Source organism: Oncorhynchus kisutch, unplaced genomic scaffold, assembly GCF_002021735.2.
Source record: "Oncorhynchus kisutch isolate 150728-3 unplaced genomic scaffold, Okis_V2 scaffold1122, whole genome shotgun sequence".
Taxonomy (NCBI): domain Eukaryota; kingdom Metazoa; phylum Chordata; class Actinopteri; order Salmoniformes; family Salmonidae; genus Oncorhynchus; species Oncorhynchus kisutch.
In genome coordinates, this window is record NW_022263067.1 from 1 (window position 1) to 15582 (window position 15582).

General features: G+C 40.5%; 13 non-coding genes across 13 annotated transcripts; all 13 read right to left on the reverse strand.

The window, feature by feature from the left end:
- Nucleotides 1-9069: 9069 nt before the first annotated feature.
- Nucleotides 9070-9142, reverse strand: trnam-cau (transfer RNA methionine (anticodon CAU)). Its single transcript has one exon. It is a non-coding gene; the product is annotated as a tRNA-Met (tRNA).
- Nucleotides 9143-10482: 1340 nt separating this feature from the next.
- trnam-cau (transfer RNA methionine (anticodon CAU)) lies at nt 10483-10555 on the reverse strand. Its single transcript has one exon. It is a non-coding gene; the product is annotated as a tRNA-Met (tRNA).
- Nucleotides 10556-10836: 281 nt separating this feature from the next.
- trnam-cau (transfer RNA methionine (anticodon CAU)) lies at nt 10837-10909 on the reverse strand. Its single transcript has one exon. It is a non-coding gene; the product is annotated as a tRNA-Met (tRNA).
- A 988-nt stretch (nt 10910-11897) lies between these two features.
- trnam-cau (transfer RNA methionine (anticodon CAU)) lies at nt 11898-11970 on the reverse strand. The gene has a single exon. It is a non-coding gene; the product is annotated as a tRNA-Met (tRNA).
- A 283-nt stretch (nt 11971-12253) lies between these two features.
- On the reverse strand, nt 12254-12326 carry trnam-cau (transfer RNA methionine (anticodon CAU)). The gene has a single exon. It is a non-coding gene; the product is annotated as a tRNA-Met (tRNA).
- A 282-nt stretch (nt 12327-12608) lies between these two features.
- On the reverse strand, nt 12609-12681 carry trnam-cau (transfer RNA methionine (anticodon CAU)). The gene has a single exon. It is a non-coding gene; the product is annotated as a tRNA-Met (tRNA).
- Nucleotides 12682-13318: 637 nt separating this feature from the next.
- Nucleotides 13319-13391, reverse strand: trnam-cau (transfer RNA methionine (anticodon CAU)). Its single transcript has one exon. It is a non-coding gene; the product is annotated as a tRNA-Met (tRNA).
- A 281-nt stretch (nt 13392-13672) lies between these two features.
- trnam-cau (transfer RNA methionine (anticodon CAU)) lies at nt 13673-13745 on the reverse strand. Its single transcript has one exon. It is a non-coding gene; the product is annotated as a tRNA-Met (tRNA).
- Nucleotides 13746-14027: 282 nt separating this feature from the next.
- Nucleotides 14028-14100, reverse strand: trnam-cau (transfer RNA methionine (anticodon CAU)). The gene has a single exon. It is a non-coding gene; the product is annotated as a tRNA-Met (tRNA).
- A 282-nt stretch (nt 14101-14382) lies between these two features.
- On the reverse strand, nt 14383-14455 carry trnam-cau (transfer RNA methionine (anticodon CAU)). The gene has a single exon. It is a non-coding gene; the product is annotated as a tRNA-Met (tRNA).
- A 282-nt stretch (nt 14456-14737) lies between these two features.
- Nucleotides 14738-14810, reverse strand: trnam-cau (transfer RNA methionine (anticodon CAU)). The gene has a single exon. It is a non-coding gene; the product is annotated as a tRNA-Met (tRNA).
- A 282-nt stretch (nt 14811-15092) lies between these two features.
- On the reverse strand, nt 15093-15165 carry trnam-cau (transfer RNA methionine (anticodon CAU)). Its single transcript has one exon. It is a non-coding gene; the product is annotated as a tRNA-Met (tRNA).
- A 282-nt stretch (nt 15166-15447) lies between these two features.
- Nucleotides 15448-15520, reverse strand: trnam-cau (transfer RNA methionine (anticodon CAU)). The gene has a single exon. It is a non-coding gene; the product is annotated as a tRNA-Met (tRNA).
- Nucleotides 15521-15582: the final 62 nt, after the last annotated feature.

Consider the following 15582-nt stretch of genomic DNA (forward strand, 5'->3'; position numbering starts at 1 on the left):
TTCAATTAGTATGTAGACGGACGAGTCGGTCAAGGATCGATTCAGACAAGGTGGTAAATTGTATGACAAGCTACAGTTTATTCAGAGTGAAGATATCTAGAACAGCGTAATTACGGCTCTCCCGCTGGTTCGTACGGAAGCGCAGACGAAGAAGAGACCGTTACAATCAGTACACCACTATTATATAGGAAAGAATGTAGGTTGATTCTGGAAGATCGGATCTTTGGATTGGTTCATCTGGGGTGTAGTCTGTAGTCTTCCGCCATTGGCTCAGTAGTCTGTCCGTCATCGTAGAATCCTCTTCGGGCATTCAACGTTCAGAGACAACGGAGATCATGTGTGTGTGCGCTGGTTTTGGCCATTAGTGTAATGCGGGAGCTATCCTGTAGGGGACCCCACAGGCTCAACTCTGAGTGGTAGCCCTTTATCAACAATAGTTTGGTCACCTACATAAGAATTAGCATTTCTCTACAAAACCCTCTCTTCACGTCTCACCAGAGACGTGACACAACCTAACTGGATCCAGACACAAAGAGAAACTTCTCCCAATGGGACTATGAAATAAGGCACGGTTTTAAACAGAAATAGATATATATGTATTACATCATGTTCTCCATTCAATCCCACTATGTACTAAGTTGGCTACCAGCCACCTAGGAACTTACAACCCTCATTTTACAGAGCGGAGAACAACAGCTCAAAATAAAAGTAAATGCTTGTCTACATAAGCCAACTTTTTTCCCGCAGGAAAAAGTTGTGATTCCCTCTCTTCACATCTCCAAAGAGATGTGACTTAAACTAGGCAAGTCAGGCGGAATGATCCACTTGCATAACACATACATACATCCCCATAAGGCAACAGCAGATATAATGTAAACCTAAATAGGCACTCTCCTCCTCGAATTCATGTAGGTCTTTATCCAGCAGAGGAAACATCTGGGAAGGGGAGGAAGGGTCAATGGCTTTAGAGATAACCCTAGTGGCAAGGGAACGGATGCATGGAATGCAACAGCATCCACAGAGAACTAAAATGGCAGCGAACACCGAAATGGACACCAAAATGGAGGACACCAGGGTTTTATATTTACCAAACGCACTCATCCAGGAGTCCCCACATAGAGGTATCCATCCCAGAATGAGATTTCATTTTACCATTAAGCGTCCTCAAACCTTCTAGGGCCATGGTCAAGCTACCATCGGAGGCTGTGTTACTAGGGATGAAAGTGCAACACTGTTCACCAAACATAGTACAAGCTCCACCTTTCTCCGCCAGTAGCATATCTACTGCAATGCGATTCTGGAATGTCATAAGAGAAGTTGCAGCCAGGCTCTCATGCTCCATACCGTTATCACGCACCTGGCTCCTGTTATCTAACAACAACAAAAAAAAAAAACGCTTGTTCTCGCAACCCCACGCTCTGAATGTGCCCTCCCTTCTGTATTTTTCCAGCATGAGAAAGTCCCCTGGCCCTGACACTTTTAACAATGTTTCAAGTCAGCTATGTTGCATAACACTTGCATACATCAACACAAGCCAACAGCAGATAATATTCAATCATATATATGGTAATGGCTATAATGTAAAACACAGGAACCAATAATCCCTCTTTTTCACACCCCCCAGGGTGTGAACAAAAATTCAGCAATGAATCATATAACAGTCACAGAGTTTAAAATACCTTCATGTCAAAAGAGAACAGCTCATTCAAAAACAGCACATTAAAAAAATTTGTGTGAAATTTAAGTCCCCCTTTTGACACCCACAAGGGTGTCACTTAGCAAAACAGGATAACACTTTATTGTTTATTGACATGTAAGATACCGGATAAAACTTTGGTCATGGAAAACAGAGTAAAACAAAGCAAAGCATTATTATAAACCATCTGGTCCTCTCAGCTACTCCTATCCTGCACCAGTTGGGCTTCATGCCACCCAGGGACTCAAAACCTTCACAACAGGGAGAACAAACATACATGGGTCATCCTCAGTCAGTCTCATCCTCCCCTGAAAGCATGCTTCAGTATCAGCATCTCCAACTGGAGCATCAAGCAAAGGCATCATCATGCCTGAAGCCTTCACCACATCTGTAACAGACTTCTTAAAACACGGTATGATGCAAGCAGCACAACACGTCAAATAACAAAAATTAGGGTCAGAAATCCAGTAACCACCATTCTAGTTTACTTACCAAAACCAGGCTCCCATTCAAGAGAACAGGCCAGACTCCTCCACCCCCGCCATGGTCCTCATCTCAGCAGATAGTGCATCAAGCCCACTAAGGGCCTTAGATATACTACTATCTGGACTGGTGTTATTAGGAATATACGTGCAACATTGTTCACCGTACATCTTGCATACGCCCCCCTGACTGGCAAGAAGCATATCCAAAGCAAGTCTATTCTGTCTGGCAACCCTAGATGTGGCCTCAAACTGTTCAGACATACCAGTGAGTGCATCACGGGGGTAATTAACAAAACGCTGTTGATCATAGTAGATGTAATGAATCCATGCAGTCTGTCTTGCATCCACTATGGCTGGACCTATAATCCCTCATTCCTGCCCAAGGCCTGAAGCTCATGAGGAACCCCCACCGGCACTCCCAACAGGTTAGTGTGTATGTCAACTACATCCTCTGTCCATGGAGCACTACTTCTATGTCTCCCATGGGATGGAATGTTTTCAGGTCCCCTGGATACAGAACCCAACAGCTGTTCAGCAGTAACATCAACAATGGTCAGTGGAATTATCAAACTGGTCAGAGCACACGTACCTTGCCAGTCTCCTCTAAGAATGGGTCTCAGCACTCTTTTGGGTCCACAGATCCACCACACATCAGCCAGACCACTAGTTTGGTTTAGGCCTGTAACTGGCCAAGTGGAATTAATGGTTATGTTACTACTGCAATCAGCTTCAGGCAATCTCCCATAATCAATGCCATTACCTGTACCCGTGATGCAACTGTAATTGCCCCCATATGCCTCAACACCCCAAGGGGCCCGATGAGGAGGTACTGTAGGAAACACAAGGCTCAAAGAGGAACAGAGAGTTGAATTGGCCTCAACCAGGTATAAACCTCTCAGAATACACAACCACCCCTCTCCTTCTCCTATAGCAAATGGGTGTGTAGCCAGAACAGGTCCATCATGACCAATGTTTCATGTAACTCATGTAGTCCTTTCTTTTCAGGGTCTTAACTGTACCTCATAAGAAAGCCACAAATTGTCCCTACCAATAACACCAGTCTCAGTGCCTAATTGATCAATAGCTGAATAGTCTAACATTAATTACCTGAATGGGATTTTTTAATACAGTGGTGGCAGGTTCGGTCCAGGGGTGGTAGAGGAGTGTGTCTGGCCCTGGTTCATCTGGGACCTCTGGTTTTGGCAGCACCTTAATAGAAAACACACCCATCGTGTCTGTCCCGGTCCTTTGTAGTCCGAGGGTGTAAGTGCCTGCATCAGAGAGCTTAATAGTTTTGATGGTTAGCAAGATTTCATCACCTTTACAAAGTTCAACAGTGCTCCCAGGTTTTCCCATATCATGAAAAGCCTATCCACCTTTGTGGGATCCCCTATGCTATAAGGATACCCTCTCTTCCAATCCCAGAACTGTCCCAAGTCGGTTATCCTATAATCCCCATACGGACACCCTCCCAATTTAATATAATTTCATTTATAATTTTCGTCCACTTGTTCTGTAGACATACATTCAGCATTCCACGGGTCAGAACCTGGAATCCGCTGGTACATCACCATCTATTTCCATCGATTTCTCCAGAGTCCTGGAAATAAGGCCTCATAGACAGGGAGTTAGACAACAGCCCCATAAAACTAAAACAGTCACACAGGTGAATGTAGCCCATAATACAGTGATCATAATATTTTCCCCATTTTCTAAACATATTATCCAACCCAATTAATCAGAAGTATCCACCCCAGTGTTTTCTGTCAACCCGTGATCCAGGGTGGTCAAACCAGCTGAGGCTTCGGGTACTGATTCATCCGGAGCTGTGTTATTTGGGATGTCACCCACGATAAGACCGCTCAGACAAACAGCTTCCATGTGAAGCCCCACCCTTTCCCCGAGAACACATCACTTAGCAAGAGCCAGACACATCTTCACTTCTATGAACAAAAACAGGGGTGACAGGACAGGGAGGATTTTCTTCATTCGAGAGATGGCCCCCGGAATTCTGTTAATTCCAGTTCTCCTCTCGAACACTGTTTATTGTTCGATAGTGTCAGTGTGTCTTACCCTCCCACCGTGCGATATGAATCCGGGTAGCTCTTTCAGCTAGCTGCCACCAGGAGACCTTGGTATGGTCCCCCCAACAAGCCTCTGGGACTGGATTGAGTGACTTCACCTGCAGTTCACCTATAATGCATAAAATGCTGGACATACAGGCTTGGTTAACAAACAGTTTCTCATGTTTTATCTGATTCTATCTTTAACTTCTATGCCCATTTGTTAACTACATTTTAAAAAAATATTAGTTTCTTATCCAATAGGCCCCATCCTATCCTAGACCACAATTTACCTATCCCCCTTTTGATACCTGGCTATGCCCAGGTAACAACCTTACCTACTCTAAATAATGACTTAGGTAAGATTAGTATATTATCCGTCTGTTCTGACATTATCATGTAGGAGCGCCCCTTTAATTTTTCACATGTCCAATTCTCCCCTTTGTCTCCACTCAGTGACTGTTATCTACACACTCCGTTATCCTTGCTCGTCCTGGCTCCCTTCTAAAACTTCTCCTCTCTGCTCTCCAACCGTCAAGGTCTCTGCAGTGCGGGGGAGGGCTCATCTGTCTGCCTTTTCCCATGTTTCCACATTTTAACTAAATGTCTCACTGTTTGGCTTTATCTAAACTCATGGATTTTTATTTTTTGAAAAACATGTCTATGGTGGCAATTACTAAAGTCTTTATATAGGTTAAGTAAACTCCACTATAATTAAATTACCTTAAAAAATTAAATTTCAAAAAAAAAAAAAATTATTTTTTATTTTTATAAAACAGTATTACCCATGACCACAAATGTATTATTCAAATGGCACCCCCTTGTGGCTGATCAGACCACCCGAGAGAGCCATGAAATCCGGTCACGGGTTACACCATCCCCCCACATTCGTGTTCCATACCATATTAGACATATTAAAGAACCTTTTATCCTTAAAATAAAATAAAAATTACTTGTGTAATTAAAACTCATAAAATAAAAAACTCATAAAGGTTCCATATGTGAGCGTGCCTCTTTAAAATATCATGTCTCTGGGAACATGGAAATCCCCTTAACCCAAACATTTACTACAAAAACAAAACCTAATAATTATGATAATCCCCTCAAACTCAAATAATTTGTCTCGATGTTTCATGTCTTATTCGTGTTTCTCCAAATTTTCTCCCAAAAATACTTCTTAAATACCCAGCCATTAGACAGACACACACAACTGTGATAAATGTGCACTGTCCCTTTAACATAAAAACCTCAGCCTGCAATCCACTCTGCGGGCCTTTCATAGTTCTCCATAATGAAAACAGATTCTAATGTTAGTATACCTTGACCTCCTGTTTAATTTCAATGATGTTATCTGAACAATCAAACCAAAATCAATACCCGGGAAGTACTTGTGTAAATGAATTAAAATAACTAAATAATTTGGTTAGAACACCACTCCCGTCTTACATCGACCACACCCTTCGCCCCGTACCTAGTGTACAGCTTATCTATTACTCAGTGGCTCAATTAATGTTTAACGTAAGTATGTTCAGATGTTGATTATGTAATTCTACAACATTAGTATAGTTCAAACCTCATAATATAAATCCGCAAAAAGAATTTTGCGTTAATAGAGTTTAACACTCTTTCCAACAGTCATGCACCCCCCTCAATATTCTATGATATAACTCTCATCAGCAAGCCTGCGACTTTTTCAACATTCTCACCGGTTCCAGCTCCATCTGAAACACCTCATGTACCACACTCGCTTTGTCCCCGACCTCATTCATATCGATATTAGTCCCCGACTGAATATCAAGCGTGTTTCATGCACAGGATTTGATTCTTGCAAATCTTCATTTACGCCAGTAAGCAGACCAGTGGGAGACGCAATGGCCCCGCCTTCTGTTCATTCTCTGTTTGGTCCCTTGGTTCTTAAATACATGGCTTTTATTTCTTTCAACTTCCTTGTCTCTGGCCTCCTGCTACGTCCCTCTCAACTCACGTTCCATTGTTTTCAGCTGGGCCCCTGTTGGCGGCCACCCCCCTAGATAACCTGCTTGTGTCCATCTTAACTTCAATCCCTCCCAAACTTTCTTTATAGGCGTCCATCGTTCCTTTCCCCCTGATCTATATTCAATTTTTTGTTCTAGGAACTCATTAAACCTCAGCTTTGGAGTATTGGGGTTCGCCATTGTGAATTTGCTTTAAACGTAATTTAATTTAATTCAATCGGAATTTAATCGTAGTTTTAATCGAAATTCTCTCCTTCTATCTGAATATAGTTAGCATATACTTCGCCCGACGTTGATTAATGCCCACGAGGTATTCGAAGAGACACTATTGCTCGTGCTCTGCCTTATCTCAGAGCTTCTCCTTCGTATATTCAGGTTGAGAAAAAACGCATGGGTTTGTATAGCATTATGGAGCGCACAACCAAGGGATCTATTCGACTATTCAGTCTCAATATTTACATATTATATTCAGATATTATTTCAATTATACATCAGTCATTTCATTCCTGATTATACATTTATACATGTACCTATTAACATAGGTACATACAATATAGAAGTTTCGGATTTATCCAATATCCCTTATTATAATTCTCTCTCTCTCCCTCTATCTAACCACCAACAATCTTAATGGAAACAATTACAACCACATTGCATTTTAACATAACATAACATAAACAGTTACAAATAGACAAAACAAGACAAAACAGCACGTTATATCTCTGACCCCTGAAAGCCGATCCTTATCAGTGAATTTCTATCAGACTGAGCCGTACCGGACCACAGGATAAAATTACAACTTATCCCCATCGGCGCCAGATTTGAAGAATAGTAATTAGCTATCCCCTACTGATCTCTATTCCTGATCCCTATCGAGCTGACCCCTATCAGAATTATTACACATGTCCGACCCCTATCGGTGAATCTCTATCAGACTGAGCCGTACCGGGTCACGGGATAAAATTACAATTTATCCCCCTCGGTGCCAGATTTGAAGAATAGTAATTAGCTATCCCCTACTGATCTCTATTCCCGACCCCTATCGGAACTAACACACATGTCCGACCCCTATCGGTGAATCTCTATCAGACTGAGCCGTACCGGGCCACAGGATAAAATTACAATTTATCCCCCTCGGTGCCAGATTTGAAGAATAGTAATTAGCTATCCCCTACTGATCTCTATTCCCGACCCCTATCGGAACTAACACACATGTCCGACCCCTATCGGTGAATCTCTATCAGACTGAGCCGTACCGGGCCACAGGATAAAATTACAATTTATCCCCCTCGGTGCCAGATTTGAAGAATAGTAATTAGCTATCCCCTACTGATCTCTATTCCCGACCCCTATCGGAACTAACACACATGTCCGACCCCTATCGGTGAATCTCTATCAGACTGAGCCTTACCGGGCCACAGGATAAAATTACAATTTATCCCCCTCGGTGCCAGATTTGAAGAATAGTAATTAGCTATCCCCTACTGATCTCTATTCCCGACCCCTATCGGAACTAACACACATGTCCGACCCCTATCGGTGAATCTCTATCAGACTGAGCCTTACCGGGCCACAGGATAAAATTACAATTTATCCCCCTCGGTGCCAGATTTGAAGAATAGTAATTAGCTATCCCCTACTGATCTCTATTCCCGACCCCTATCGGAACTAACAAAGACAAAACAGTGATCACTCATCATTGAAAGCTAGCAGACTGTGCTGACCGGACTGATATCTCATCAATGATTTAAATCACACCGGCCGTCGCCGGTTCGTTACTACATATGTTCACATACACTGTTATTTCGACTCGTCAGCAAATTATAAATTTACACAAGAATTCATACTTACTCGGAAAAACTGATAAAAATTTGGACAGACTATTCGACAATATGCAAAGTTTGATTTAACAGGCTTTTGCTTACCTTATTTTTATATGGTGCACCTTGAAATCAGTTTTCCGAGTTGAGCAGAATTGTTGCCCTCCCCCGAAAGTCTTCACCCGTCTTTCTTATTTATTTAATGAATCGTCCTTTCCCCAACTCGCCTTCTCCACACCCAAATCAACTCACTTCGACTGGATCGTTAGTAAACTATACTCTGCTACCATTTCTGTTAGTAATTGGATATGTAGACGGACGAGTCGGTCAAGGATCGATTCAGACAAGGTGGTAAATTGTATGACAAGCTACAGTTTATTCAGAGTGAAGATATCTAGAACAGCGTAATTACGGCTCTCCCGCTGGTTCGTACGGAAGCGCAGACGAAGAAGAGACCGTTACAATCAGTACACCACTATTATATAGGAAAGAATGTAGGTTGATTCTGGAAGATCGGATCTTTGGATTGGTTCATCTGGGGTGTAGTCTGTAGTCTTCCGCCATTGGCTCAGTAGTCTGTCCGTCATCGTAGAATCCTCTTCGGGCATTCAACGTTCAGAGACAACGGAGATCATGTGTGTGTGCGCTGGTTTTGGCCATTAGTGTAATGCGGGAGCTATCCTGTAGGGGACCCCACAGGCTCAACTCTGAGTGGTAGCCCTTTATCAACAATAGTTTGGTCACCTACATAAGAATTAGCATTTCTCTACAATACCGAACTTTAGATTTTGACAGTGATGTGGGAACCACCGTGCCAAAATATATGTATGGTCTGAAATTCTACAACCTGTGAGACAAAAAGATTGATTTCATTCTAAAGTAAAACATATCGATATGGACCTTAAGATGTGGTATCCACCTTGACAAAAGTATGTAATTTCTGAAAGTCCAGAATGACAGTGAATTCATTTTCACTTCATCTTCAGCCAACACTCTTTTGAAAAGCTTTGCTGCCCCGTGTGAGGATCGAACTCACGACCTTCAGATTATGAGACTGACGCGCTACCTACTGCGCTAACGAGGCCCTTCTTGCAATAATTTCCAAAAAGAAAAAAAATATATTGATACCGAACTTCAGATTTTGACAGTGATGTTGAAACCACCGTGCAAAAATATATGTATGGTCCGAAATTCTACAACCTGTGAGACAAAAAGATTGATTTCATTCTAAAGTAATACATATCGATATGGACCTTAAGATGTGGTATCCACCTTGACAAAAGTATGTATTGTGTGAAAGTCCAAAAAAACTGTGAATTCATTCTCAACTTCAGCAAACACTCTTTTGGAAAGCTTTGCTGCCCCGTGTGAGGATCGAACTCACGACCTTCAGATTATGAGACTGACGCGTTACCTACTGCGCAAAGGAGCCCCTTCTTGTAAAAATGTCCAAACAGAAAAAATATATATATTGATACCGGACTTCAGATTTTGACAGTGATGTTGAAACCACCGTGCTAAAATATATGTATGGTCTGAAATTCTATAAGCCCTGAGACAAAAAGATTGATTTCATTCTAAAGTAATACATATCGATATCTACCTTAAGATGTGGTATCCACCTTGACAAAAGTATGTATTGTGTGAAAGTCCAGAACAACAGAGAATTCATTTTCACTTCATCTTCAGCCAACACTGTCTTTTGAAAAGCTTTGCTGCCCCGTTTAAGGATCGAACTCACGACCTTCAGATTATGAGACTGACGCGCTACCTACTGCGCTAACGAGGCCCTTCTTGGAAAAAAATCCAAAAAGAAAATAAATATATTGATACCGAACTTCAGATTTTGACAGTGATGTTGAAACCACCGTGCCAAAATGTATGTATGGTCTGAAATTCTACAAGCCCTGAGACAAAAAGATTGATTTCATTCTAAAGTAATACATATCGATATGGACCTTAAGATGTGGTATCCACCATGACAATAGTATGTATTGTGTGAAAGTCCAGAACAACAGAGAATTCATTTTCACTTTATCTTCAGCCAACACTGTCTTTTGAAAAGCTTTGCTGCCCCGTGTGAGGATCGAACTCACGACCTTCAGATTATGAGACTGACGTGCTACCTACTGCGCTAACGAGGCCCTTGTTGAAAAAAATTCCAAAAAGAAAAAATATATATTGATACCGAACTTCAGATTTTGACAGTGATGTTGAAACCACCGTGTCAAAATATATGTATGGTCTGAAATTCTACAACCTGTGAGACAAAAAGATTGATTTCATTCTAAAGTAAAACATATCGATATGGACCTTAAGATGTGGTATCCACCTTGACAAAAGTATGTAATGTCTGAAAGTCCAGAATGACAGTGAATTCATTTTCACTTCATCTTCAGCCAACACTCTTTTGAAAAGCTTTGCTGCCCCGTGTGAGGATCGAACTCACGACCTTCAGATTATGAGACTGACGCGCTACCTACTGCGCTAACGAGGCCCTTATTGCAATAATTTCCAAAAAGAAAAAAATATATTGATACCGAACTTCAGATTTTGACAGTGATGTTGAAACCACCGTGCAAAAATATATGTATGGTCCGAAATTCTACAACCTGTGAGACAAAAAGATTGATTTCATTCTAAAGTAATACATATCGATATGGACCTTAAGATGTGGTATCCACCTTGACAAAAGTATGTATTGTGTGAAAGTCCAGAACAACAGAGAATTCATTTTCACTTCATCTTCAGCCAACACTGTCTTTTGAAAAGCTTTGCTGCCCCGTGTGAGGATCGAACTCACGACCTTCAGATTATGAGACTGACGCGCTACCTACTGCGCTAACGAGGCCCTTCTTGAAAAAAATGTCCAAAAAGAAGAAAAAAATATTGCTACCGAAATTCAGATTTTGACAGTGATGTTGAAACCACCGTGCCAAAATATATGTATGGTCTGAAATTCTACAATCTGTGAGACAAAAAGATTGATTTCATTCTAAAGTAATACATATCGATATGGACCTTAAGATGTGGTATCCACCTTGACAAAAGTATGTATTGTGTGAAAGTCCAGAACAACAGAGAATTCATTTTCACTTCATCTTCAGCCAACACTGTCTTTTTAAAAGCTTTACTGCCCTGTGTGAGGATCGAACTCACAACTTTCAGATTATGAGACTGACGTGCCAACTACTGCGCTAACGATGCCATTCTTGCAAAAATGTCCAAAAAGAAGAAAAAAAATATTGCTACCGAAATTCAGATTTTGACAGTGATGTTGAAACCACCGTGCCAAAATATATGTATGGTCTGAAATTCTACAATCTGTGAGACAAAAAGATTGATTTCATTCTAAAGTAATACATATCGATATGGACCTTAAGATGTGGTATCCACCTTGACAAAAGTATGTATTGTGTGAAAGTCAAAAAAACTATGAATTCATTCTCACCTTCAGCAAACACTCTTTTGGAAAGCTTTGCTAACCATTGTGAGGATCGAACTCACGACCTTCAGATTATGAGACTGACGCGCTACCTACTGCACTAACGAGGCCTTTCTTGCAAAAATGTCCAAACAGAAAAAATATATATATTGATACCGAACTTCAGATTTTGACAGTGATGTTGAAACCACCGTGCCAAAATGTATGTATGGTCTGAAATTCTACAAGCCCTGAGACAAAAAGATTGATTTCATTCTAAAGTAATACATATCGATATGGACCTTAAGATGTGGTATCCACCTTGACAAAAGTATGTATTGTGTGAAAGTCCAGAACAACAGAGAATTCATTTTCACTTCATCTTCAGCCAACACTGTCTTTTGAAAATCTTTGCTGCCCCGTGTGAGGATCGAACTCACGACCTTCAGATTATGAGACTGACGCGCTACCTACTGCGCTAACGAGGCCCTTCTTGCAATAATTTCCAAAAAGAAAAAAAATATATTGATACCGAACTTCAGATTTTGACAGTGATGTTGAAACCACCGTGCCAAAATATATGTATGGTCTGAAATTCTACAACCTGTGAGACAAAAAGATTGATTTCATTCTAAAGTAATACATATCGATATGGACCTTAAGATGTGGTATCCACCTTGACAAAAGTATGTATTGTGTGAAAGTCCAGAACAACAGAGAATTCATTTTCACTTCATCTTCAGCCAACACTGTCTTTTGGAAAAGCTTTGCTGCCCCGTGTGAGGATCGAACTCACGACCTTCAGATTATGAGACTGACGCGCTACCTACTGCGCTAACGAGGCCCTTCTTGGAAAAAAATTCCAAAAAGAAAAAAAATATATTGATACCGAACTTCAGATTTTGACAGTGATGTTGAAACCACCGTGCCAAAATGTATGTATGGTCTGAAATTCTACAAGCCCTGAGACAAAAAGATTGATTTCATTCTAAAGTAATACATATCGATATGGACCTTAAGATGTGGTATCCACCTTGACAAAAGTATGTATTGTGTGAAAGTCCAGAACAACAGAGATTCATTTTCACTTCATCTTCAGCCAACACTGTCTTTTGAAAAGCTTTGCTGCCCCGTGTGAGGATCGAACTCACGACCTTCAGATTATGAGACTGACGCGCTACCTACTGCGCTAACGAGGCCCTTCTTGAAAAAAATTCCAAAAAGAAAAAATATATATTGATACCGAACTTCAGATTTTGACAGTGATGTTGAAACCACCGTGCCAAAATATATGTATGGTCTGAAATTCTACAACCTGTGAGACAAAAAGATTGATTTCATTCTAAAGTAATACATATCGATATGGACCTTAAGATGTGGTATCCACCATTGACAATAGTATGTATTGTGTGAAAGTCCAGAACAACAGAGAATTCATTTTCACTTCATCTTCAGCCAACACTGTCTTTTGAAAAGCTTTGCTGCCCCGTGTGAGGATCGAACTCACGACCTTCAGATTATGAGACTGACGCGCTACCTACTGCACTAACGAGGCCCTTCTTGAAAAAAATTCCAAAAAGAAAAAATATATATTGATACCGAACTTCAGATTTTGACAGTGATGTTGAAACCACCGTGCCAAAATATATGTATGGTCTGAAATTCTACAACCTGTGAGACAAAAAGATTGATTTCATTCTAAAGTAAACATATCGATATGGACCTTAAGATGTGGTATCCACCTTGACAAAAGTATGTAATGTCTGAAAGTCCAGAATGACAGTGAATTCATTTTCACTTCATCTTCAGCCAACACTGTCTTTTGAAAAGCTTTGCTGCCCCGTGTGAGGATCGAACTCACGACCTTCAGATTATGAGACTGACGCGCTACCTACTGCGCTAACGAGGCCCTTCTTGAAAAAATTCCAAAAAGAAAAAAAATATATTGATACCGAACTTCAGATTTTGACAGTGATGTTGAAACCACCGTGCCAAAATGTATGTATGGTCTGAAATTCTACAAGCCCTGAGACAAAAAGATTGATTTCATTCTAAAGTAATACATATCGATATGGACCTTAAGATGTGGTATCCACCTTGACAAAAGTATGTATTGTGTGAAAGTCCAGAACAACAGAGAATTCATTTTCACTTCATCTTCAGCCAACACTGTCTTTTGAAAAGCTTTGCTGCCCCGTGTGAGGATCGAACTCACGACCTTCAGATTATGAGACTGACGCGCTACCTACTGCGCTAACGAGGCCCTTCTTGCAATAATTTCCAAAAAGAAAAAAAATATATTGATACCGAACTTCAGATTTTGACAGTGATGTTGAAACCACCGTGCAAAAATATATGTATGGTCCGAAATTCTACAACCTGTGAGACAAAAAGATTGATTTCATTCTAAAGTAATACATATCGATATGGACCTTAAGATGTGGTATCCACCTTGACAAAAGTATGTATTGTGTGAAAGTCCAGAACAACAGAGAATTCATTTTCACTTCATCTTCAGCCAACACTGTCTTTTGAAAAGCTTTGCTGCCCCGTGTGAGGATCGAACTCACGACCTTCAGATTATGAGACTGACGCGCTACCTACTGCGCTAACGAGGCCCTTCTTGAAAAAAATTCCAAAAAGAAAAAAAATATATTGATACCGAACTTCAGATTTTGACAGTGATGTTGAAACCACCGTGCCAAAATGTATGTATGGTCTGAAATTCTACAAGCCCTGAGACAAAAAGATTGATTTCATTCTAAAGTAATACATATCGATATGGACCTTAAGATGTGGTATCCACCTTGACAAAAGTATGTATTGTGTGAAAGTCCAGAACAACAGAGAATTCATTTTCACTTCATCTTCAGCCAACACTGTCTTTTGAAAAGCTTTGCTGCCCCGTGTGAGGATCGAACTCACGACCTTCAGATTATGAGACTGACGCGCTACCTACTGCGCTAACGAGGCCCTTCTTGAAAAAAATTCCAAAAAGAAAAAATATATATTGATACCGAACTTCAGATTTTGACAGTGATGTTGAAACCACCGTGCCAAAATATATGTATGGTCTGAAATTCTACAACCTGTGAGACAAAAAGATTGATTTCATTCTAAAGTAATACATATCGATATGGACCTTAAGATGTGGTATCCACCTTGACAAAAGTATGTATTGTGTGAAAGTCCAGAACAACAGAGAATTCATTTTCACTTCATCTTCAGCCAACACTGTCTTTTGAAAAGCTTTGCTGCCCCGTGTGAGGATCGAACTCACGACCTTCAGATTATGAGACTGACGCGCTACCTACTGCGCTAACGAGGCCCTTCTTGAAAAAAATTCCAAAAAGAAAAAATATATATTGATACCGAACTTCAGATTTTGACAGTGATGTTGAAACCACCGTGCCAAAATATATGTATGGTCTGAAATTCTACAACCTGTGAGACAAAAAGATTGATTTCATTCTAAAGTAAAACATATCGATATGGACCTTAAGATGTGGTATCCACCTTGACAAAAGTATGTAATGTCTGAAAGTCCAGAATGACAGTGAATTCATTTTCACTTCATCTTCAGCCAACACTGTCTTTTGAAAAGCTTTGCTGCCCCGTGTGAGGATCGAACTCACGACCTTCAGATTATGAGACTGACGCGCTACCTACTGCGCTAACGAGGCCCTTCTTGAAAAAAATTCCAAAAAGAAAAAAAATATATTGATACCGAACTTCAGATTTTGACAGTGATGTTGAAACCACCGTGCCAAAATGTATGTATGGTCTGAAATTCTACAAGCCCTGAGACAAAAAGATTGATTTCATTCTAAAGTAATACATATCGATATGGACCTTAAGATGTGGTATCCACCTTGACAAAAGTATGTATTGTGTGAAAGTCCAGAACAACAGAGAATTCATTTTCACTTCATCTTCAGCCAACACTGTCTTTTGAAAAGCTTTGCTGCCCCGTGTGAGGATCGAACTCACGACCTTCAGATTATGAGACTGACGCGCTACCTACTGCGCTAACGAGGCCCTTCTTGAAAAAAATTCCAAAAAGAAAAAAAATATATTGATACCGAACTTCAGATTTTGAC